This window comes from Lampetra fluviatilis, chromosome 52 (genome assembly GCF_964198595.1).
Source record: "Lampetra fluviatilis chromosome 52, kcLamFluv1.1, whole genome shotgun sequence".
Classification (NCBI taxonomy): domain Eukaryota; kingdom Metazoa; phylum Chordata; class Hyperoartia; order Petromyzontiformes; family Petromyzontidae; genus Lampetra; species Lampetra fluviatilis.
The window spans coordinates 9,627,337-9,644,047 of record NC_136326.1 but is presented as its reverse complement, the minus strand read 5'-3'; positions in this window follow the sequence as shown (position 1 = coordinate 9,644,047).

The following is a 16,711-nucleotide window of genomic DNA, read 5'->3' as shown; positions in this document are numbered from 1 at the left end:
ATTCCCTGTACTGCACAGCTTATGCAGGAGTATGTTTTCCAAAGAAAAGGGCAAAACGAAACCTCACGCGACTACTGCCTGCCAAATCTCGCTCGAAGTACACAACTTTCTACTGTATCTCTGTGTATGTATCTCTATGTGTATTTCTGTATATATCTCTGTGTGTATGTATCTTTATGTGTATATATCTTTATGTGTATGTATCTTGTGGTGCCACAGCAACGGAGCAACTCCACCGGCGCTGCTATCCCCTCGCACCCCTCCACGCGAACGCACGCACACCCCCACTAAACACACACATGCACCCACGTAAGGTCTCATGGGGGGGTCACCTGGTACCATAGGTTTTTACCCGAGGGGCCCCTAACGGGGATGTCCCACGGTTTCCCAGTGCCAGGAGATTGGCTGACCCCGCCCCCCCCCAGGCCGAATTGCATTGCGGGCCCGTGAAATAGCTTAAAATTGTATGGGCACGACGAAGCTCACCGAGCGAACCGCAATGAGAACACTCACAGCACAGAGAGATAAGGCCTCGGGGGCAAACACCCAGCGAGCAGCGCATAAGAGGAGGTGGGAGGAAAATTCCTGGACTGACTGAAGCTGTGTATACGCGGGACGGCCGCCCCGATCAAACCGGTTGAGTCCGGGGTCGGGAGGACGGGCGCGTAGACAATGGAGCAAGGCGTAAGGGAAAGCAACGCTCCAGGTAGGGGCGGGGCATCGGTTTAAAATCGAAAGGTAGGTGCCCGATTGGCCGCACAGGGTAACACCACGTAACCCTAGATTTTTGGATTCCGAGGGCATGAGAGGAGAGAGGGAAAACACATTGGGCAGTGCTCCTCCAGCCGTTGAGCTGCCCGGTCGAAGTCACAGCCGCTCGGAGCGTCCGAGGGACGCTGGCGAGTGCTGCTACGACTCAACCCCAGACAGAGATCTCTTGTACCCTCGTCCCTCCGACTCCCACCGCGTCCGTGCGACACCATGAGTACGTCCGCGAGGTGAGAAGTAGAGTAAGGGTACACTCAGGGAGTGAATAGGGATAGGCTAGGCGCTGCTTGCTGAGAATTTTGCTCCGGGCCACGCAGGTTTTTTTTTCTTCAGGAGCGCCATTAATAATCAATATGGCCGTCGTTGTGGCTCGAGTGCGCGTTTGCACAACGGATTAAGGCCACCCACATGAGCGGGGGAAGGGCGCGTGCGCGTGGTCACGCTCCAGCTGCAGCCGCCGATTAAGGCCGACCCATAGGAGGGGGGAGGGGAGCGTGCATATTCATACGGCTATTTTTAGCGCGAACCGTGGTGAGCGAAGGTGCGCCTACGCGGGCACGAGCGTGCACGCAGCCACCTCCGCATGAGTGGTGGTGTACGTGGGGAGTGTGTGGGATAACTCCGGGCGGAGGTGAGCCAGCCACTTAGCCATGTCCCTCAGAGAGGGTGCTGGTGCGGGGGGGCCGATCACCCGATCGGCGGGGGCCCGGCGAGAAGTGGCCGAGGAGGAGGGGGGAGAGGAGGGGGCCGTTAGCTCCCACAATCTCTAAGTGTATATTTATGATTTGTTTCTTTCGGTTAAGTCACGTCTAAAGATGAAATAATAAATTAAATAATAGAATACGACGTTTCGATTGCAACACAAGCAATCATCATCAGGTATAATGAAATAGCGACATAAAATCTAACCAGAAAACTATAGACAGACATATTAGCAGACAGATATCACCAAGATACATAGCGAGAGCAACACAGGTAACAGAGAGGGGTGATCGTCTCTGTGTGGTGGCCTTAAATAGACAGAGGGGGGGGCGGAGGCAGAGAGAGGGAGGAGGGTTAGAGAAAAAATTAGCATATCAATGAGTGGTCAACAGACGTGGTGCTGCGAATGCGATGGCACGGCAAGCAAGCCTGAAAATCAAGAGAAGGACACACTAAAATTAAATAACCTAGTAAAATATCGAAATGTAATGTAATACAACACAGAGGGTCGGTCAACACACAATTAACGCATAGCCTGGTTGATTACGTATTTCAAAGATTGCTAAGTTAGAATTTAAGTGTGAACAATCTAAAGAGAGGACACAGGCAGAGAAAACAAGTCGCCAGAGAGAGAGAAAAAAGATAAGCTTAAAACTTCCCCGTAGAAGTGGTTCAATCTTAATTTTAGAACTTTCGTGACTGCAGGAAGTATTATTTGTTTCTTTCGGTTAAGTCACGTCTAAAGATGAAATAATAAATTAAATTAAATAATAGAATACGACGTTTCGATTGCAACACAAGCAATCATCATCAGGTATAATGAAATAGCGACATAATTGTGTGTTGACCGACCCTCTGTGTTGTATTACATTACATTTCGATATTTTACTAGGTTATTTAATTTTAGTGTGTCCTCCTGATTTTCAGGCTTGCTTGCCGTGCCATCGCATTCGCAGCACCACGTCTGTTGACCACTCATTGATATGCTAATTTTTTTCTCTAACCCTCCTCCCTCTCTCTGCCTCCGCCCCCCCCTCTGTCTATTTAAGGCCACCACACAGAGACGATCACCCCTCTCTGTTACCTGTGTTGCTCTCGCTATGTATCTTGGTGATATCTGTCTGCTAATATGTCTGTCTATAGTTTTCTGGTTAGATTTTATGTCGCTATTTCATTATACCTGATGATGATTGCTTGTGTTGCAATCGAAACGTCGTATTCTATTATTTAATTTAATTTATTATTTCATCTTTAGACGTGACTTAACCGAAAGAAACAAATAATAATTCCTGCAGTCACGAAAGTTCTAAAATTAAGATTGTATATTTATGTGTATATAAATCTATGTTTATGTCTCTCTGTGTATGTATATCTGTCTATTTATATATTTATATCTATATAGAAAAAAGGGAAATTTGTGAATGTGTGTCTGTTCTAAATGTTTAGCAAATTTCCCGAAATGCAACTTGAAATTTGGCATGTGGGTAGCTTCCAGACTGTACACAATGCAAAAAGTATAAAAAAATACTTTTGTATTTGGGGGGGGGGGGGGGGGAATGACCATGAAGTGTGTGGCGTCAACCCGCATACAGGATTGGCGATAATCGATATCTGGTGAGCGTTTGTGGTATCGATTAAACAGGAATAGGCTGATTCTAAACAAATCTACTACCTTCAATTCCTTTGCGCGAATCTAATCTTGACGCGCGAACGTAATTTTTTTTTCCATTTTAATTCATGAGGTAATGATGAAAGTTTTATTTTCATTTGTATGTTATGTTTTTAAGTTTTGAGAAGTTTTAAAATATATTTTCCCTCGGGCAACGCCGGGTACTTCACGCTAGTCTATATATGTCAAAGGGAAATTTATGAATCTGTGTCTGTTCGAAATGTTTAGCATACTTCCCGACATGCAACAAACTTGAAATTTGGCATGTGTACACAATGCAAAAAGTATAAACATAGACTTTTGTATTTTGGGGGGCGGAGGGGGCTTAATAATGGATATATTTTGCATGGCAAGTGAGCGGTGACGTCAAATCTGTGATGTCACCCGCATGCGGCAGCGTTACGCAGTGTGCCTGATCACGTCACGCAACCCCCCCCCAACCCTCCGCGAAGGCCATGTATCCCGCACAAATACGCGGCTGTGGGGGGGGGGAAATAATGGACATAATATACTAGGCTACAAACTTTTAATTTGCCATGTGGCTAGCTTCCATACTGTACACAATGTAAAACGTATAAAAATATACTTAGTTTATTTGGGGGGGGGGAAATAATGGATATAATATATTGCACAAGTGAGCGGTGACATCACATCTGTATGTCACCCGCATGCGGCAGCGTTACACTGTGCCTGCTGACGTCACGCATCCCCCCCAACCCTCCGCGTAGGCCGTGTATTGAACCAAGACAAGAATCCAAGTCTCGGGCAAAGCCGGGTAGTAAAGTTAGTCTCTGTATTTTTCTGTGTATGTATATGTGTGTATGTATTTGTGTGTATGTATCTGTGTATGTATCTGTGTCTCTGTGTACATATCTGTGTACTAGCTTTTTTGCCCGTCCAAGGACGGGTGTATATTGCAGTAAATCAGAAATATTCAATAGAAAAATTGTTCAGCTCATGATTATTAATGAGGGGGGGGGGGGGTTGCCCCATGTGGAGTGACGTCACCCGCTAATGGTTATTGGGGAGAGGTGCGGCATGTGGAGTGACGTCACCCGCTCACGATTATTAATGAGGGGAGGCGTGCGGCATGTGGAGTGTGCGACCTTCTTGTGCATTAGTGTCAATTTCCACACAGGCATGAATATTAAGGGCGGGGGGCTCTTTTGCAGTGACGTCACGCACGGATGTAGCACTGTGCTACGTAGATAAAAAAAAGATATTGAACGACTTTGCGTAATAAATTATTTAATTCAGCTCGACCTTCCTCTGCGTTAGTGTAAAAATCAAACCACTCATGAATATTAATGAGGGGCGGTGGGCCTCATCTGGAGTGACGTCACGCAGGGGGTGGGCCTCATGTGGACTGACGTCACGCGAGGGACGGACAGACACTTCTGGGTGATTACTGTATAGGTAACTAGCTTTATTACCCGGCATCGCCTGAGACTTGGATTCTTGTCTTAGATTAATACACAGCCTACGCGGAGGGTGGTGGGGGGGTGCATGCACACTGCGTAACGCTGCCGCATGCGGGTGACATCACAGATTTGACGTCACCACTCACTTGCCGTGCAATATATTACATGCATTATTGCGCCCCCCCCCCCGCACCCAAAATACAAAAGTATATTTTTATACGTTTTGCATTGTGTACAGTCTGGAAGCTACCCACATGCCAAACTTCAAGTTCGTTGCATGTCGGGAAGAATGCTAAACATTTCGAACAGACACACATATTCACAAATTTCCCTTTTACATATATATATAGACTAGCTTTACTACCTAGCTTGGCCCGGGACTTGTAATGTTGTCTTGGATTAATTTCATATTCCCTTATATTTCACTAAAAAACCCTGAACAAAATGGATGCTTGCAAGAAAGAAAAAAAGCTGAAACAAATCAATCACAGAAGGAAAAATCAACCTTAACCCACTTATACGTAAGGTCAATTTAGGCAACTCGGGAAGGGAATGACGTGACGAGCTGAAAATATTCGCGATTCCAGACAGCATAAGCTGTGCAAATGTCATGACATCAGAGGTCACTGTTCGAGAGTTTTTGCTGCTGCACACAAAAAGATGTATTTAGTCGCGTTGACTGCGAAAATCGAGACAGCTATGCCGCGCATATGTGCGGGATACATGGCCTCCGCGGAGAGTTGGGTGGAGAATGCGTGCACACTGCGTAACGCGGCCGCATGCGGGTGACATCACAGATGTGACGTCACCGCTCACTTGCCGTGCAATATATACATGCATAATTGCGCTCCCCCACCCCAAATACAAAGGTATATTTTTATACTTTTTGCATTGTGTACAGTCTGGAAGCTACCCACATGCCTCATTTCAAGTTTGTTGCATGTCGGGAAGTATGCTAAACATGTTGAACACACACATAATAAAAAATTTCCTTTATATATAGATGAACCACTCTGTGTATGTTTACGTGCATTTATCTGCGTGTATTTCTCTATTATTACCTACAGAAACGGTGAAAAATAAATCTACGCAGCAGTGCTACATCTGTGCGTGACGTCTCTGCAAAAGAGACCCCCCCCCCCTTCATTAAACATTCATGCTCGCGTGAAAATTTACAATAACGCACAAGGTCGCGCACTCCACATGCCGCACCCCTCCACAATAACCATTAGCGGGTGACGTCACTCCCCTAATTAATAATCATGAGCTGAACAATTTTTCTATTGAATATTTCTGATTTACTGCAATATACACCTGTCCTTGGACGAGCAAAAAAGATAGTGTATCTATATGCGTCTCTGTATGTATCTCTGTCTATTTCTCTATGTATCTCTGTAGCTATCTCTGAGGAGCGCATACAGCACACAGTACACAATGTTGCCCCGCGTCCTTGCGCAGTCGCATGCAGAGTGAATTCAAACCGCGTCGTACAGCGAATTTGAGGTCGAAATAGATTTAGCCGCACACACGGCATGATGGCCTTGATTATCCAGCAGTGGATTGGTCGTGGCTCATGTCAATCCCAGTGCTGCTGGGACGGGCGGTGATCATACTTCATCACCCCGCTCAATGGTAAAGGTGCCGTAAGCATAGAAGTACAACACAACACAAGCGCCCCCAGTTATAACAGAGGCGCGTTACTCGGTCAACGGGGCCAGAGGTTACTGGGGTACAGAGCTGTAGTAGCGGATTATCACCATCATTGTGTGCTATACTGTACGCTTATAACGCTATTAATACCAATAAATCATAAGAATAACTAGTAATGGCAATGCTTAGTAATAACAATAATTAATAACACTAATGAATAACAATCATAATTACTCGGTAATCTCGACACGCAGAGGCGACCGTTGAATGGAGGTAAAAGAAACTGCCACTCAAGCCCCGCTCCCTCGTGACGGTACCACACACCACGTGACTCTCCAGCCCCTCCCCCTAACCGCACAGCTCCTCCCCCTACTCCCCCCGGCCCCACGGTAATCTCCACCAATCGGGGGCCTCGCCCCACGTGATGCCAATGAACTTCAATTCCCAAGCTTGGGAAAAGGCAGTAAAAGGACAGCAAACTCAGTGTCAGAGCACCGCTTGACAACAGTCCCCTCAATAAAATGCAATTGTACATTAGAATGTAACTATCAATACATTGGTTCTGCATACTAATGGAGCGAATTTGGGGTCGAAATAGGTTTAGTCGCACACAAGGCATGATGAGGGCCTTGAGCAGTGGATTGATCATGGCTCATTGATGTCAATCCCAGTGCTGCTGGGATGAGGCAACTGGTGGAGGGGGGCTTGACTCTACTTCCCCACGCCGGTCAGTGCTAAAGGTGCCGGTAGCATAGTACAGCACAACACAAGTCATCCCCATCCCTCACTCGTTACTCGGTCAACGGGGCAATTGGTTACGAAGCTGCAGTAGCAGAGTATCACCATCATTGTGTGCTTTGCTGCATGGTTATAACTCTATTAGTAATAATTGCAAGAATTGGTAACAATTACACAGTACATAAACACCACACGGAGAGGCGACCTTCGAATCCAGATAAAACAGCCACTCAAACTCAGCCCCCTCGAGACGTCACCTCTAACCCCCCAAACCCCCTCCCCCTATTGCCCCCACCCTCTCACGCCCGCACCACGTGATCTCAAACCCCCTCCCTGCCCGTAATGTCGAATACCCGGGACCTTGCCTCACGTGATGCGGCGCGAACCAATCGCGCGAGGCTACCACCGTGTCCGCGTCCGGCCATCTTTTGAAATGGGCGGCGCGGGAGCCACGCGGCGGCGACGGGACGATGACGGAGGGTGAGTGTGGGTTTACTCTCCAACACACCGATGTCTTGAGGTAGTAACTAATTGTCACCTTTTGTTTACATGACAAACCGTACGAATTGGCTGTTTGGTGGTGGGTTGACACATGTATATTTATGCGATCTGAACCAAAAAACTTTATTATGGGTAAATTGGTCGTGAAATCTACGGTGTTAAACTGACTACAGCCCATCTATGCAATGTCTCACCCCTGCTCGGAGTTCAGCGTCAGCTTAGGGGCCGTCCATAAATGACGTCACGCGATTTTGGACGATTTTTGACCCCCCAACCCTCGTCACACGGTGTTACAAAAAGTCAGACCCACCCTCAAATATGACGTCATAAATCTCTGCCCCCCCCCCGTCCCAAAAATAAAACATGCTTCAAATCGCTTTAAACTATTGTCATTGTAGTGCGTATTTAATGTGGCGCGGCACTCTGATGTTGTAGGAGAAAACATGTATTAAAAAGTCTATTTAATTGAGTAGAAGGTGTTGTCCATATTTATTTAAAGTTGCGCATTTTGATGTGACGTCACATTTCCGTCACATCGTCACAAATGTTTGACCCCCCCCCCCCCATGTGCGTGACGTCATTTATGGACGGCCCTTTACCTTTGGTTCGAGTTCAAAACATTGGGGCCGGCGAGTGGAGCAATGTGTTTCACATCGACAGCAAATTAACAGTTATTATATTCAGTGTTGTCAAGTGTTGTTAGTTAATGTTAATTCTGTTAATAAATTAATGGTTGTAAAGAGTGAGTTTTCCCTCACTCTTTAGAACCATGGGTGTGATTACTCTTTGGTTCTTTCGGTAAAGTCACGTATAAAGATAAAATAATCAATTAAATACTAGCATACGACGTTTCGATTGCAACACAAGCAATCATCAGGTATAAATGAAATAGAAACACAAATCTAGTATACTTAGAAATGGAATGTAATACAACAGAGTCGGATAACATAACAGTCAACACCCTACCTGATTTATTACATTCTTCCTGAGAATGCTAAATTTGAGAGAGAGATAAAACACAGAACCAGAAACATATAGACAGACATATGAGCAGACATATCACAGAGATACATAGAGAGAGAACAAACATAGGCACACAGAGAAAGCAACGCCTCTGTGTCGAGGCCTTAAATAGAGAGAGGGGGCGGGGGCGGAGAGAGAGGGAGGGATTAGAGAAAATTAGCATGTCAATGAGTAGCACGACGAGTGGTACAGTGCGAAAGCTTGAAAATTAGGAGACAGGGAGAGAGACACACTAAGTTAAATAACCTAGCTAAATATCTAAATGTAATGTAATGCAACACAGAGAGTCGGTCAACACAGAGAGTCGGTCAACACACAATTAACGCATAGCTATGCGTTAATTGTGTGTTAATGGTTGTTTGAGTGTGTATGTGTTTTGGTTGAGGAAACTTGGTATCACTGACAGAAGTCTAACTGCATTTGAGGGATATGTAACAAGACAGGAGGTTGACTGGAGACACCACCTACTCCACAGCATTTCATTAGATCAGGGGTCCTCAAACTTTTTAAACAGGGGGCCAGTTCACTGTCCCTCAGACCGTTGGAGGGCCGGACTATAGTTTAAAAAAACTATGAACAAATTCCTATGCACACTGCATATATCTTATTTTGAAGTGAAGAAACAAAATGGGAACAAATACAATATTTAAAATGAAGAACAAGTAAAGTTAAATCAACAAACTTGCCAGTATTTAAATGGAAACTATGGGCCTGCTTTTGGCTAATGAGATGGTCAATGTCCGGTTCCATATTTGTCACTGCTAGTCGTAACAAGTGATGCAAGTGTGCATCCGTTAGTCTAGATCTGGTTGGAGATTTCAAATGTTTCATTCTGGAAAAAGTCTGTTCACAGACATAAGTGCTGCCAAAGATGGTTGCCATTTTGAGTGCATGGTTCCTGAGATGAGGATATGTCTCAGAGGGGAGAGATGCATAGAAATTATGAAGGCTGCTTGACTTGAATGTGTCTTTCAGAGAGTCACAATTCTGCAGTTCAGCCAGTTCCATTTGGTAAATTGTATCCACATTTTCAATGTCAATAGAAAATGGGTTACGGAAAAGCTGTATGTCCTGTTCATGGAGATGAAGCTCTTTAAATCTAAATTGGAACTCCTTTTGCAATTTTTCCAGTGAATCCACACATGTTTTGTTTGGGAATGCAACCAATGGGTTTTCCGCTAACAGATTTTGAGTTGTGGGGAGATGGCAGAAGTTTTCCTCCTTCACTTGTTTGATGAGGAGGCCTAATTTTACTTCAAATGCTTTGACGTGTGATTGCATATCACAGATGAGCTTCCCCTTTCCTTGAAGTTGCACATTGAAACTGTTGAGTAGCTCTGTTACATCTGTCAGAAAGGCAAGGTGCCATTTCCATTCTGCATCATTGAGCTCTGGTACTTCTTTGTTTTTTGAAAGCAGAAAAGCTGTAATCTGTGGAAGTAAGTCATAGAAACGTTTCAAAACTCTCCCTCGACTCAGCCAACGGACTTCTGGGTGGTACAGAACATCTTCATAGTCAACATTTAGCTCAGACAGAAATTCCTGAAATTGTCTGTGGTTTAGTGCATGAGCTCTAATGAAGTTAACACAAGATACCACAATTTTCATAACAGAGTCCCACTTCAGTGATTTACTACACAGCGCTTGTTGGTGGATGAGGCAGTGTATGGCTATTGGATGAGAATGGTTATGTTTGTCCATCTCTTGGTTAATGCGAGCAATTACTCCTTTCTTAGATCCTACCATGCTAGGAGCACCATCAGTTGTCACACTGGCTAGTTTAGCCCAGTTCAGCTCCAAACTATTCACAGTTTGGCAAACCTTTTCATAGATATCCTCTCCTGTAGTTGTTCCTTTGATGCTTTGCAGTGCAGCAAGTTCTTCTGTGACTTCGAAATAGTCATTCGTCCCACGAATAAAAATTAGAAGTTGTGCAGAATCACGAACATCATTGCTTTCGTCGAGTGCCAGGGAAAAATAGGAAAGTTTTTTTGTGGAGTTTTGCAAATGCTGATGCAAATTATCTCCCATTTCTTCAATCCTCCGTGTAATTGTAGGTCCTGAAAGACTCACTGTACTAAATAAATCGGCCTTCTCTGGACACATCTCTTTGGCAACAGAAAGAAGGCATTCTTTAACAAATTCTCCCTCCACGAATGGTCTGCCAGTGCACGCTATTAGCTTGGCAACTTGAAAACTTGCTCGCAGTGATGAAATATTTAGCTGTTTCTGCTTCACAAAAGTATTTTGCTGAGTTAATGTATTTTTCAGTTTTAATATTTTATCTTTTCTCACTTCTCCGACCAAACAATCATATTTATCTTTATGTTGAGTTTCATAGTGTCGACGTAAATTGTATTCTTTGAACACAGACACTATATTTTGGCATTTCAGACACACAGCTCTTTCCTTGTACTGCATGAAAAAGTAATCATAAGTCCACTGTTCTTTGAATATCCTACACTCCGAGTCAATTTTTCTCTTTCTTGACATCGGTGTTTCCTAGGGAGTCAAAATTGCTATTAGTAAAATACCAATATATATATATACAGTGCTACAAAAACAATATACCAGCAATAACTTTTCCCACACAGAGACATACAGACTGCACTGCCCATCAATGCAGTCTGATTGGGGGAACTCCGCTTTTACCCCAGGCTCACACTGGTGCAGGTGCCATTAAAAAGTTAATTACACCTGCAGTTTTGTTCACAGATCGCAGTGATCACTCTGTTATTACCCCTCTATCATTTACTCAGCGGTGCGTGTGCTGGGGATCTACATCCCCAGCACACAGGAATATCACTGGGAGTGGAGCCGAGGGAGCTGAGGGAGGGAGAGGCAGTCAAGCGCAGCCAGGGGAGGGCTGGCAGCCTTAGGCCTGGGGGGCAAGTCCAGTCAATTGGCCCATTGAACCATTCACCAGCGCAGCCCAATGAGTGCCCACCGCCGCAGCTCAATCAGTGCCCAACGCCGCAGCTCAATCAGTGCTCACCTGCGCAGCCCAATTAGTGCTCACAAGTGCAGCCCAATTAGTGACCATGGGATGTGGGTGTCATTTGTCTCACCTCTTCGGTTCGGGGGGTAATGATGCTGCCAACTTCCTCCAAGCTGCCTCTGCTGTAAAAGACTGTGGCTGCGCTGTGATGCTCAGTCTGTCACGTCTCCCGCGCTCTCTCTCCCACGAACCAGCTTCCGGCTTTCACTGCCCACAATTCACCGCGCAGCTGGCCCCTCCCACATGCCCTGGCTTCCTCTTGAGTCCTGGGAGGTGGGAGGGCCAGATAAATGTCCTTGGCGGACCGCATGTGGCCCGCGGGCCGTAGTTTGAGGACCCCTGCATTAGATTGATGGCCAGGTTCGGGAAGCCCCATTATGCCCGGATGTTCATTGTTGGTCAGGTAGAGTGAACTCCCGTGCTTGTTAGGCTGCGTTGCACGAGAACGGCTGAAACACCGAATGACCACTCATAGTGGTAAAGCAGTGGAGATGCTGAAAGCACATTTTAAGATTCCCAGTTGAATAATAGAGCCGATACATACAGCAAGTAAGATTAAGGAGACATAAAGTGAGTGTTGCAGAATAAATATTGGAGGCAAACAAGAAGACATGTGCCTACAGGAGAATAAAATGCATTTCGATTTAAAGCTTTCGTAACTGCAGGGATTCATCTTCTTGGTTCTTTCGATAAAGTCACGTAAAAGGGAAGTAATTAAATAATAAAAATAAAACATAATAAAATAATTCTCACGACGTTTCGGCCACAACACAAGCAGCCGTCCTCAGGTGAAGACCACGTCTGTCGAGGCGACAGTGTCTAAATGAAACACCACCACGCTTGGAGCATCTATTTAAGCTGGGTTGGAAGGGGGGAAATGTGCGCCTTGACAAAAGAATCTGCATATCAAGAGGAATTTAGCATATTTATGGGAAATGCAGGAATGCGACTAGTACTACTTGTGAAATGCGTAGGTGGGCGGGGGGTTTTCAGAGTCATATTATGCCCATGCATTATGCAGGATTAGCAGCATCAAAGGGAGGGGATAGGGGTAGCATTAATAAAGGGAAGGAATGTTAATAGTATGTAGCTGCAGTAACTAAACAACCACGTTAAAAGCTAAATTATAAACTACATAGTATCATCAGTATGCTAAATATACTCTCAATAAGCTGAGCTACTAACAGTAAGTAATACATTACAATTCTAGTTCACGAAAAATATAATATGCTTCCAGCTAAACTTTTTAAACTTTTTCCTTACATCACACGGGTCTATCCCATACTATATGCTGCCATAGACAAACCCAACATTAAATTGTATACTGTATTACTATACACTACCCTATGCCTTAGAATAATACATAGTGTTATATTACACTATGTATTATTCTACCCACCCAACTGTATACCACACTGCTGTATATTCACTATACAATTACGATACTATATATTACCTTATACATTGTATTAAACATTACACTTTAATACTATTTATTATTATACAATATGCTATGCACTATACCATTGACCGTCACGTGAAAGGTACTAAGAGGAAGCAACGAAATATGTCAATGTTAGAGTGGTGGTAGGAAGCTTGCAGCGGAGCAAAGAATCCATTCCCTGCAGAGAATACAAGATATATAGTCAATGTCAGTGAGTGGACTGCGGTCTGAAAGTCACCGTAAACGTGAACAAAATCAGTTAAGATCCGAAATGGTTTATTACGTCCTTCCAATGATTGCTAAGCCAGAATCCATCGTCTCGGTTGAAATTGTCTCTGTGTTTGTATATGTGGATCGCCTCATGAATGAATTTCTCATGGTAGCCAGATGGCTTGCAGAGAACCTCTGTCTTGGAGAAGTCAATACCTTTCACGCGACGGTCAATGGTATAGTGCATAGCATATTGTATAATAAAGTGTAATGTTTAATACAATGTATAAGGTAATATATAGTATCGTAATTGTATAGTGAATATACAGCAGTGTGGTATACAGTTGGGTGGGTAGAATAATACAGTGTAATATTACACTATGTATTATTCTAAGGCATAGGGTAGTGTATAGTAATACAGTATACAATTTAATGTTGGGGTTGTCTATGGCAGCATATAGTACGGGATAGACCCGTGTGATGTAAGGAAAAAGTTTAAAAAGTTTAGCTGGAAGCATATTATATTTTTTGTGACCTAGAATTGTAAGGTATTACTTACTGTTAGTAGCTCAGCTTATTGAGAGTATATTTAGCATACTGATGATACTATGTAGTTTATACTTTAGCTTTTTACGTGGTTGTTTAGTTACTGCAGTTACATACTATTAACATTCCTTCCCTTTATTAATGCTACCCCTATCCCCTCCCTTTGATGCTGCTAATCCTGCATAATGCATGGGCATAATATGACTTTGAAAAACTCCCGCCCACCTCCTTAGCATTTCACAAGTAGTACTAGTCACATTCCTGCATTTCCCATAATTATGCTAAATCCCTCTTGATATGCAGATTCTTTTGTCAAGGCGCACTTTTCCCCCCAGCTTAAGTAGACGCTCCAAGCGTGGTGGTGTTTCATTCAGACGCTGTCGCCTCGACAGACCTGGTCTTCACCTGAGGACGGCTGCTTGTGTTGTGGCCGAAACGTCGTGAGAATTATTTTATTATGTTTTATTTTTATTATTTTATTACTTCCCTTCTACGTGACTTTACCAAAAGAACCAAGAAGAAAAATAAAATGCATGTTGTGGATGACGTGCTGTGGATGACACGAGCTAATGAAAAAGTGACTGGAAACCAACAAGCCTGAGAATAATTATGGTGAAGACACGTCTATATATTGAAGAAAGATTAACGACATCGTTCTACACGTCGTCAAGACCTGACCACACCTGGCAAATCACCAGGTGCCTGAACTACCTGGCTGCTGTGTCGCCATCCACGAAGCTGCTGTCTGCGCCCAACAACTAAATCCATCTGTCACATGCGGCCCCACGGTAATCTCTCTAGGACAGTGCATATCATTATCAGAGTTGTTTCTTTTTGTTTGCATTTTGACTGCTTGTGTTGTGGTTATTGCAAACATGATCCCTTGTACAAAGGTGTCAGTTTTTGTACCAGTTGAAAGGGTCAAAACCTATTACTATATTTTTCCACTGGTAAAGGAGGTCTCATAGTGTAAATGCTTACCCCGAGCTCTCAATAATCTCATAGTGCGCTGTTTTTGAGTTGTACGCCTTTTTGCGTCATGTGGTCCATCACCAATGGAGACTAGGCTCTAAGAAAAGCTGTCTCGGGTGTGGACCAATCAACTTCAAGGACAGTGCATATCATTATCAGAGTTGTTTATTTTTGTTTGCATTTTGACTGCTTGTGTTGTGGTTATTGCAAATATGATCCCTTGTGCAAAGGTGTCAGTTTTTGTACCAGTTGAAAGGGTAAAAACATATTATTATATTTTGCCACTGGTAAAGGAGGTCTCATAGTGTGAGGTTGACTTCTGTCATTATGTAGAACGAATAAATCATACCCTAGACAAATAAATTCGATTTCAAGTAAGTGACAGATAACTTCTAGAACTAAAAGACATTAGGCCCCGCCCAGCCAGCAGTTGATAAAAAGTCACAGATGAGGGCCCCAATTCAGTGTCAGGCTGCAATTAAGTGCCCAGAAACAACTCAGTGCTTTGCAGCCTGGATTGAGGGTAAACTCCCGTTATCATAGAGCTTAGCTGCATAATGTTAACTAGATATTAATATATTAAAATGGTAATTGTTAATTAGATTTAAACCAATGTGAATTTGACTGATTATTTGGTAATGGAATCAAATAAATTGGGAATGATTCCTTGCCTATCACCAGGCATCGATTAGCCTCCTATTGTAACTATACATAATGAACATTCTTATTTTTCAGCCATTGAAAGCTCTTTCAAGTACATAATCAATGATGATGTTAACTAACGTTGAACATTAAATGACTTCTGGTAATGCAGTTTTAGCCGGGCGTGCCCACCATAATGAAAATCGTTAATGAATATGAGCAGAGGGGCAGGCATAGGCAGAGATTAACTTCTGTATTTGGGGGGGGGGGGGGCAGGGGTTGACTTTGTCTCTCACATGAATCGTGGGTGGATAAAATTAATTAAATTACTTTACATCTTTCTTGTAAAATACTGAAATTAATTAATGAATGTGCCCACTTTGGGGGCAGCATTGACCCCCCCCCCCGTGCACTCCCCCACCCTAAACTCCACCCATGGGGGCAGGGGCACCAAAAAACATAAAAAAACGAGGCCCTGGCCTCTTGATGGTATTGCAGGCCTTCATTAAGTCAAGAAAACACAATTAGGTTCTGCTGAAATCGCCTACACCTGTGCTGTAGCAGATGGACAGAAAACATGGTGTGTGTGCAGGACTGCTTTGGCCTGAAACCACAATGGGGCTCTGCAAGCTTCTCAGCAGGTCTGGCAAGCCAATGTTGAATAATCTTTATCTGATAATTGGTATGTTCGAACTTCAAATAGAGGGACCACAAAGGCTATCCTCAATCCAGTACAGCCCATATTTTGGTCCATGCATGTGTAGTGACGCAGATCGGAGACAGTAATACTTGCAGGCACTTCTATTATTTAACAAGCACCATTGAGATAATACACACCCTACGTGGGTGCACACTATTATGATGAAGGCCGTCTATTGTCGGCGGCACTGCTTAGTTAGAACAGTTGGTAGGCTGTCTGAATAACAGCATCCCAGGATGGTGAAGACTGAGACGACGAATAGGAGATGTTGATGACGATGAGATGGTGATGACAATGATCTTAAACAGCACAACGGGGATTCCACTTCCAGCAACAGCCATAAGCTCCCGCTCAGGGCCCCCTCTTATACTCCCAGCGTGGCCTTGCTCTGCCTTGGCCACGCCCCCTTTCTGAAACCAACTAACTTCCCGATGGGCCTCTTCTGTGACCTTTCCCATCGATGTCCCCCTCTCGTATATATCGTGGCCTGCTGTCGCGAGTACTGACGTACACCGAAGTTACCCTTTTCCGCCAGCATCCAGCGCTATACCACTACACATGTGTAGTGACTTAACTCGGAGATGCTAAGAGTTGGAGGCACAATACACACCTTATGCTGGTACACATTCTTCTGTCGCTCGCTTATACACCTCTACGTGGGTTGCTCGCCTATACACAACACTAGTAGTCTAACACTGATGGTGCTGAACTGAGATAGCAAACTACT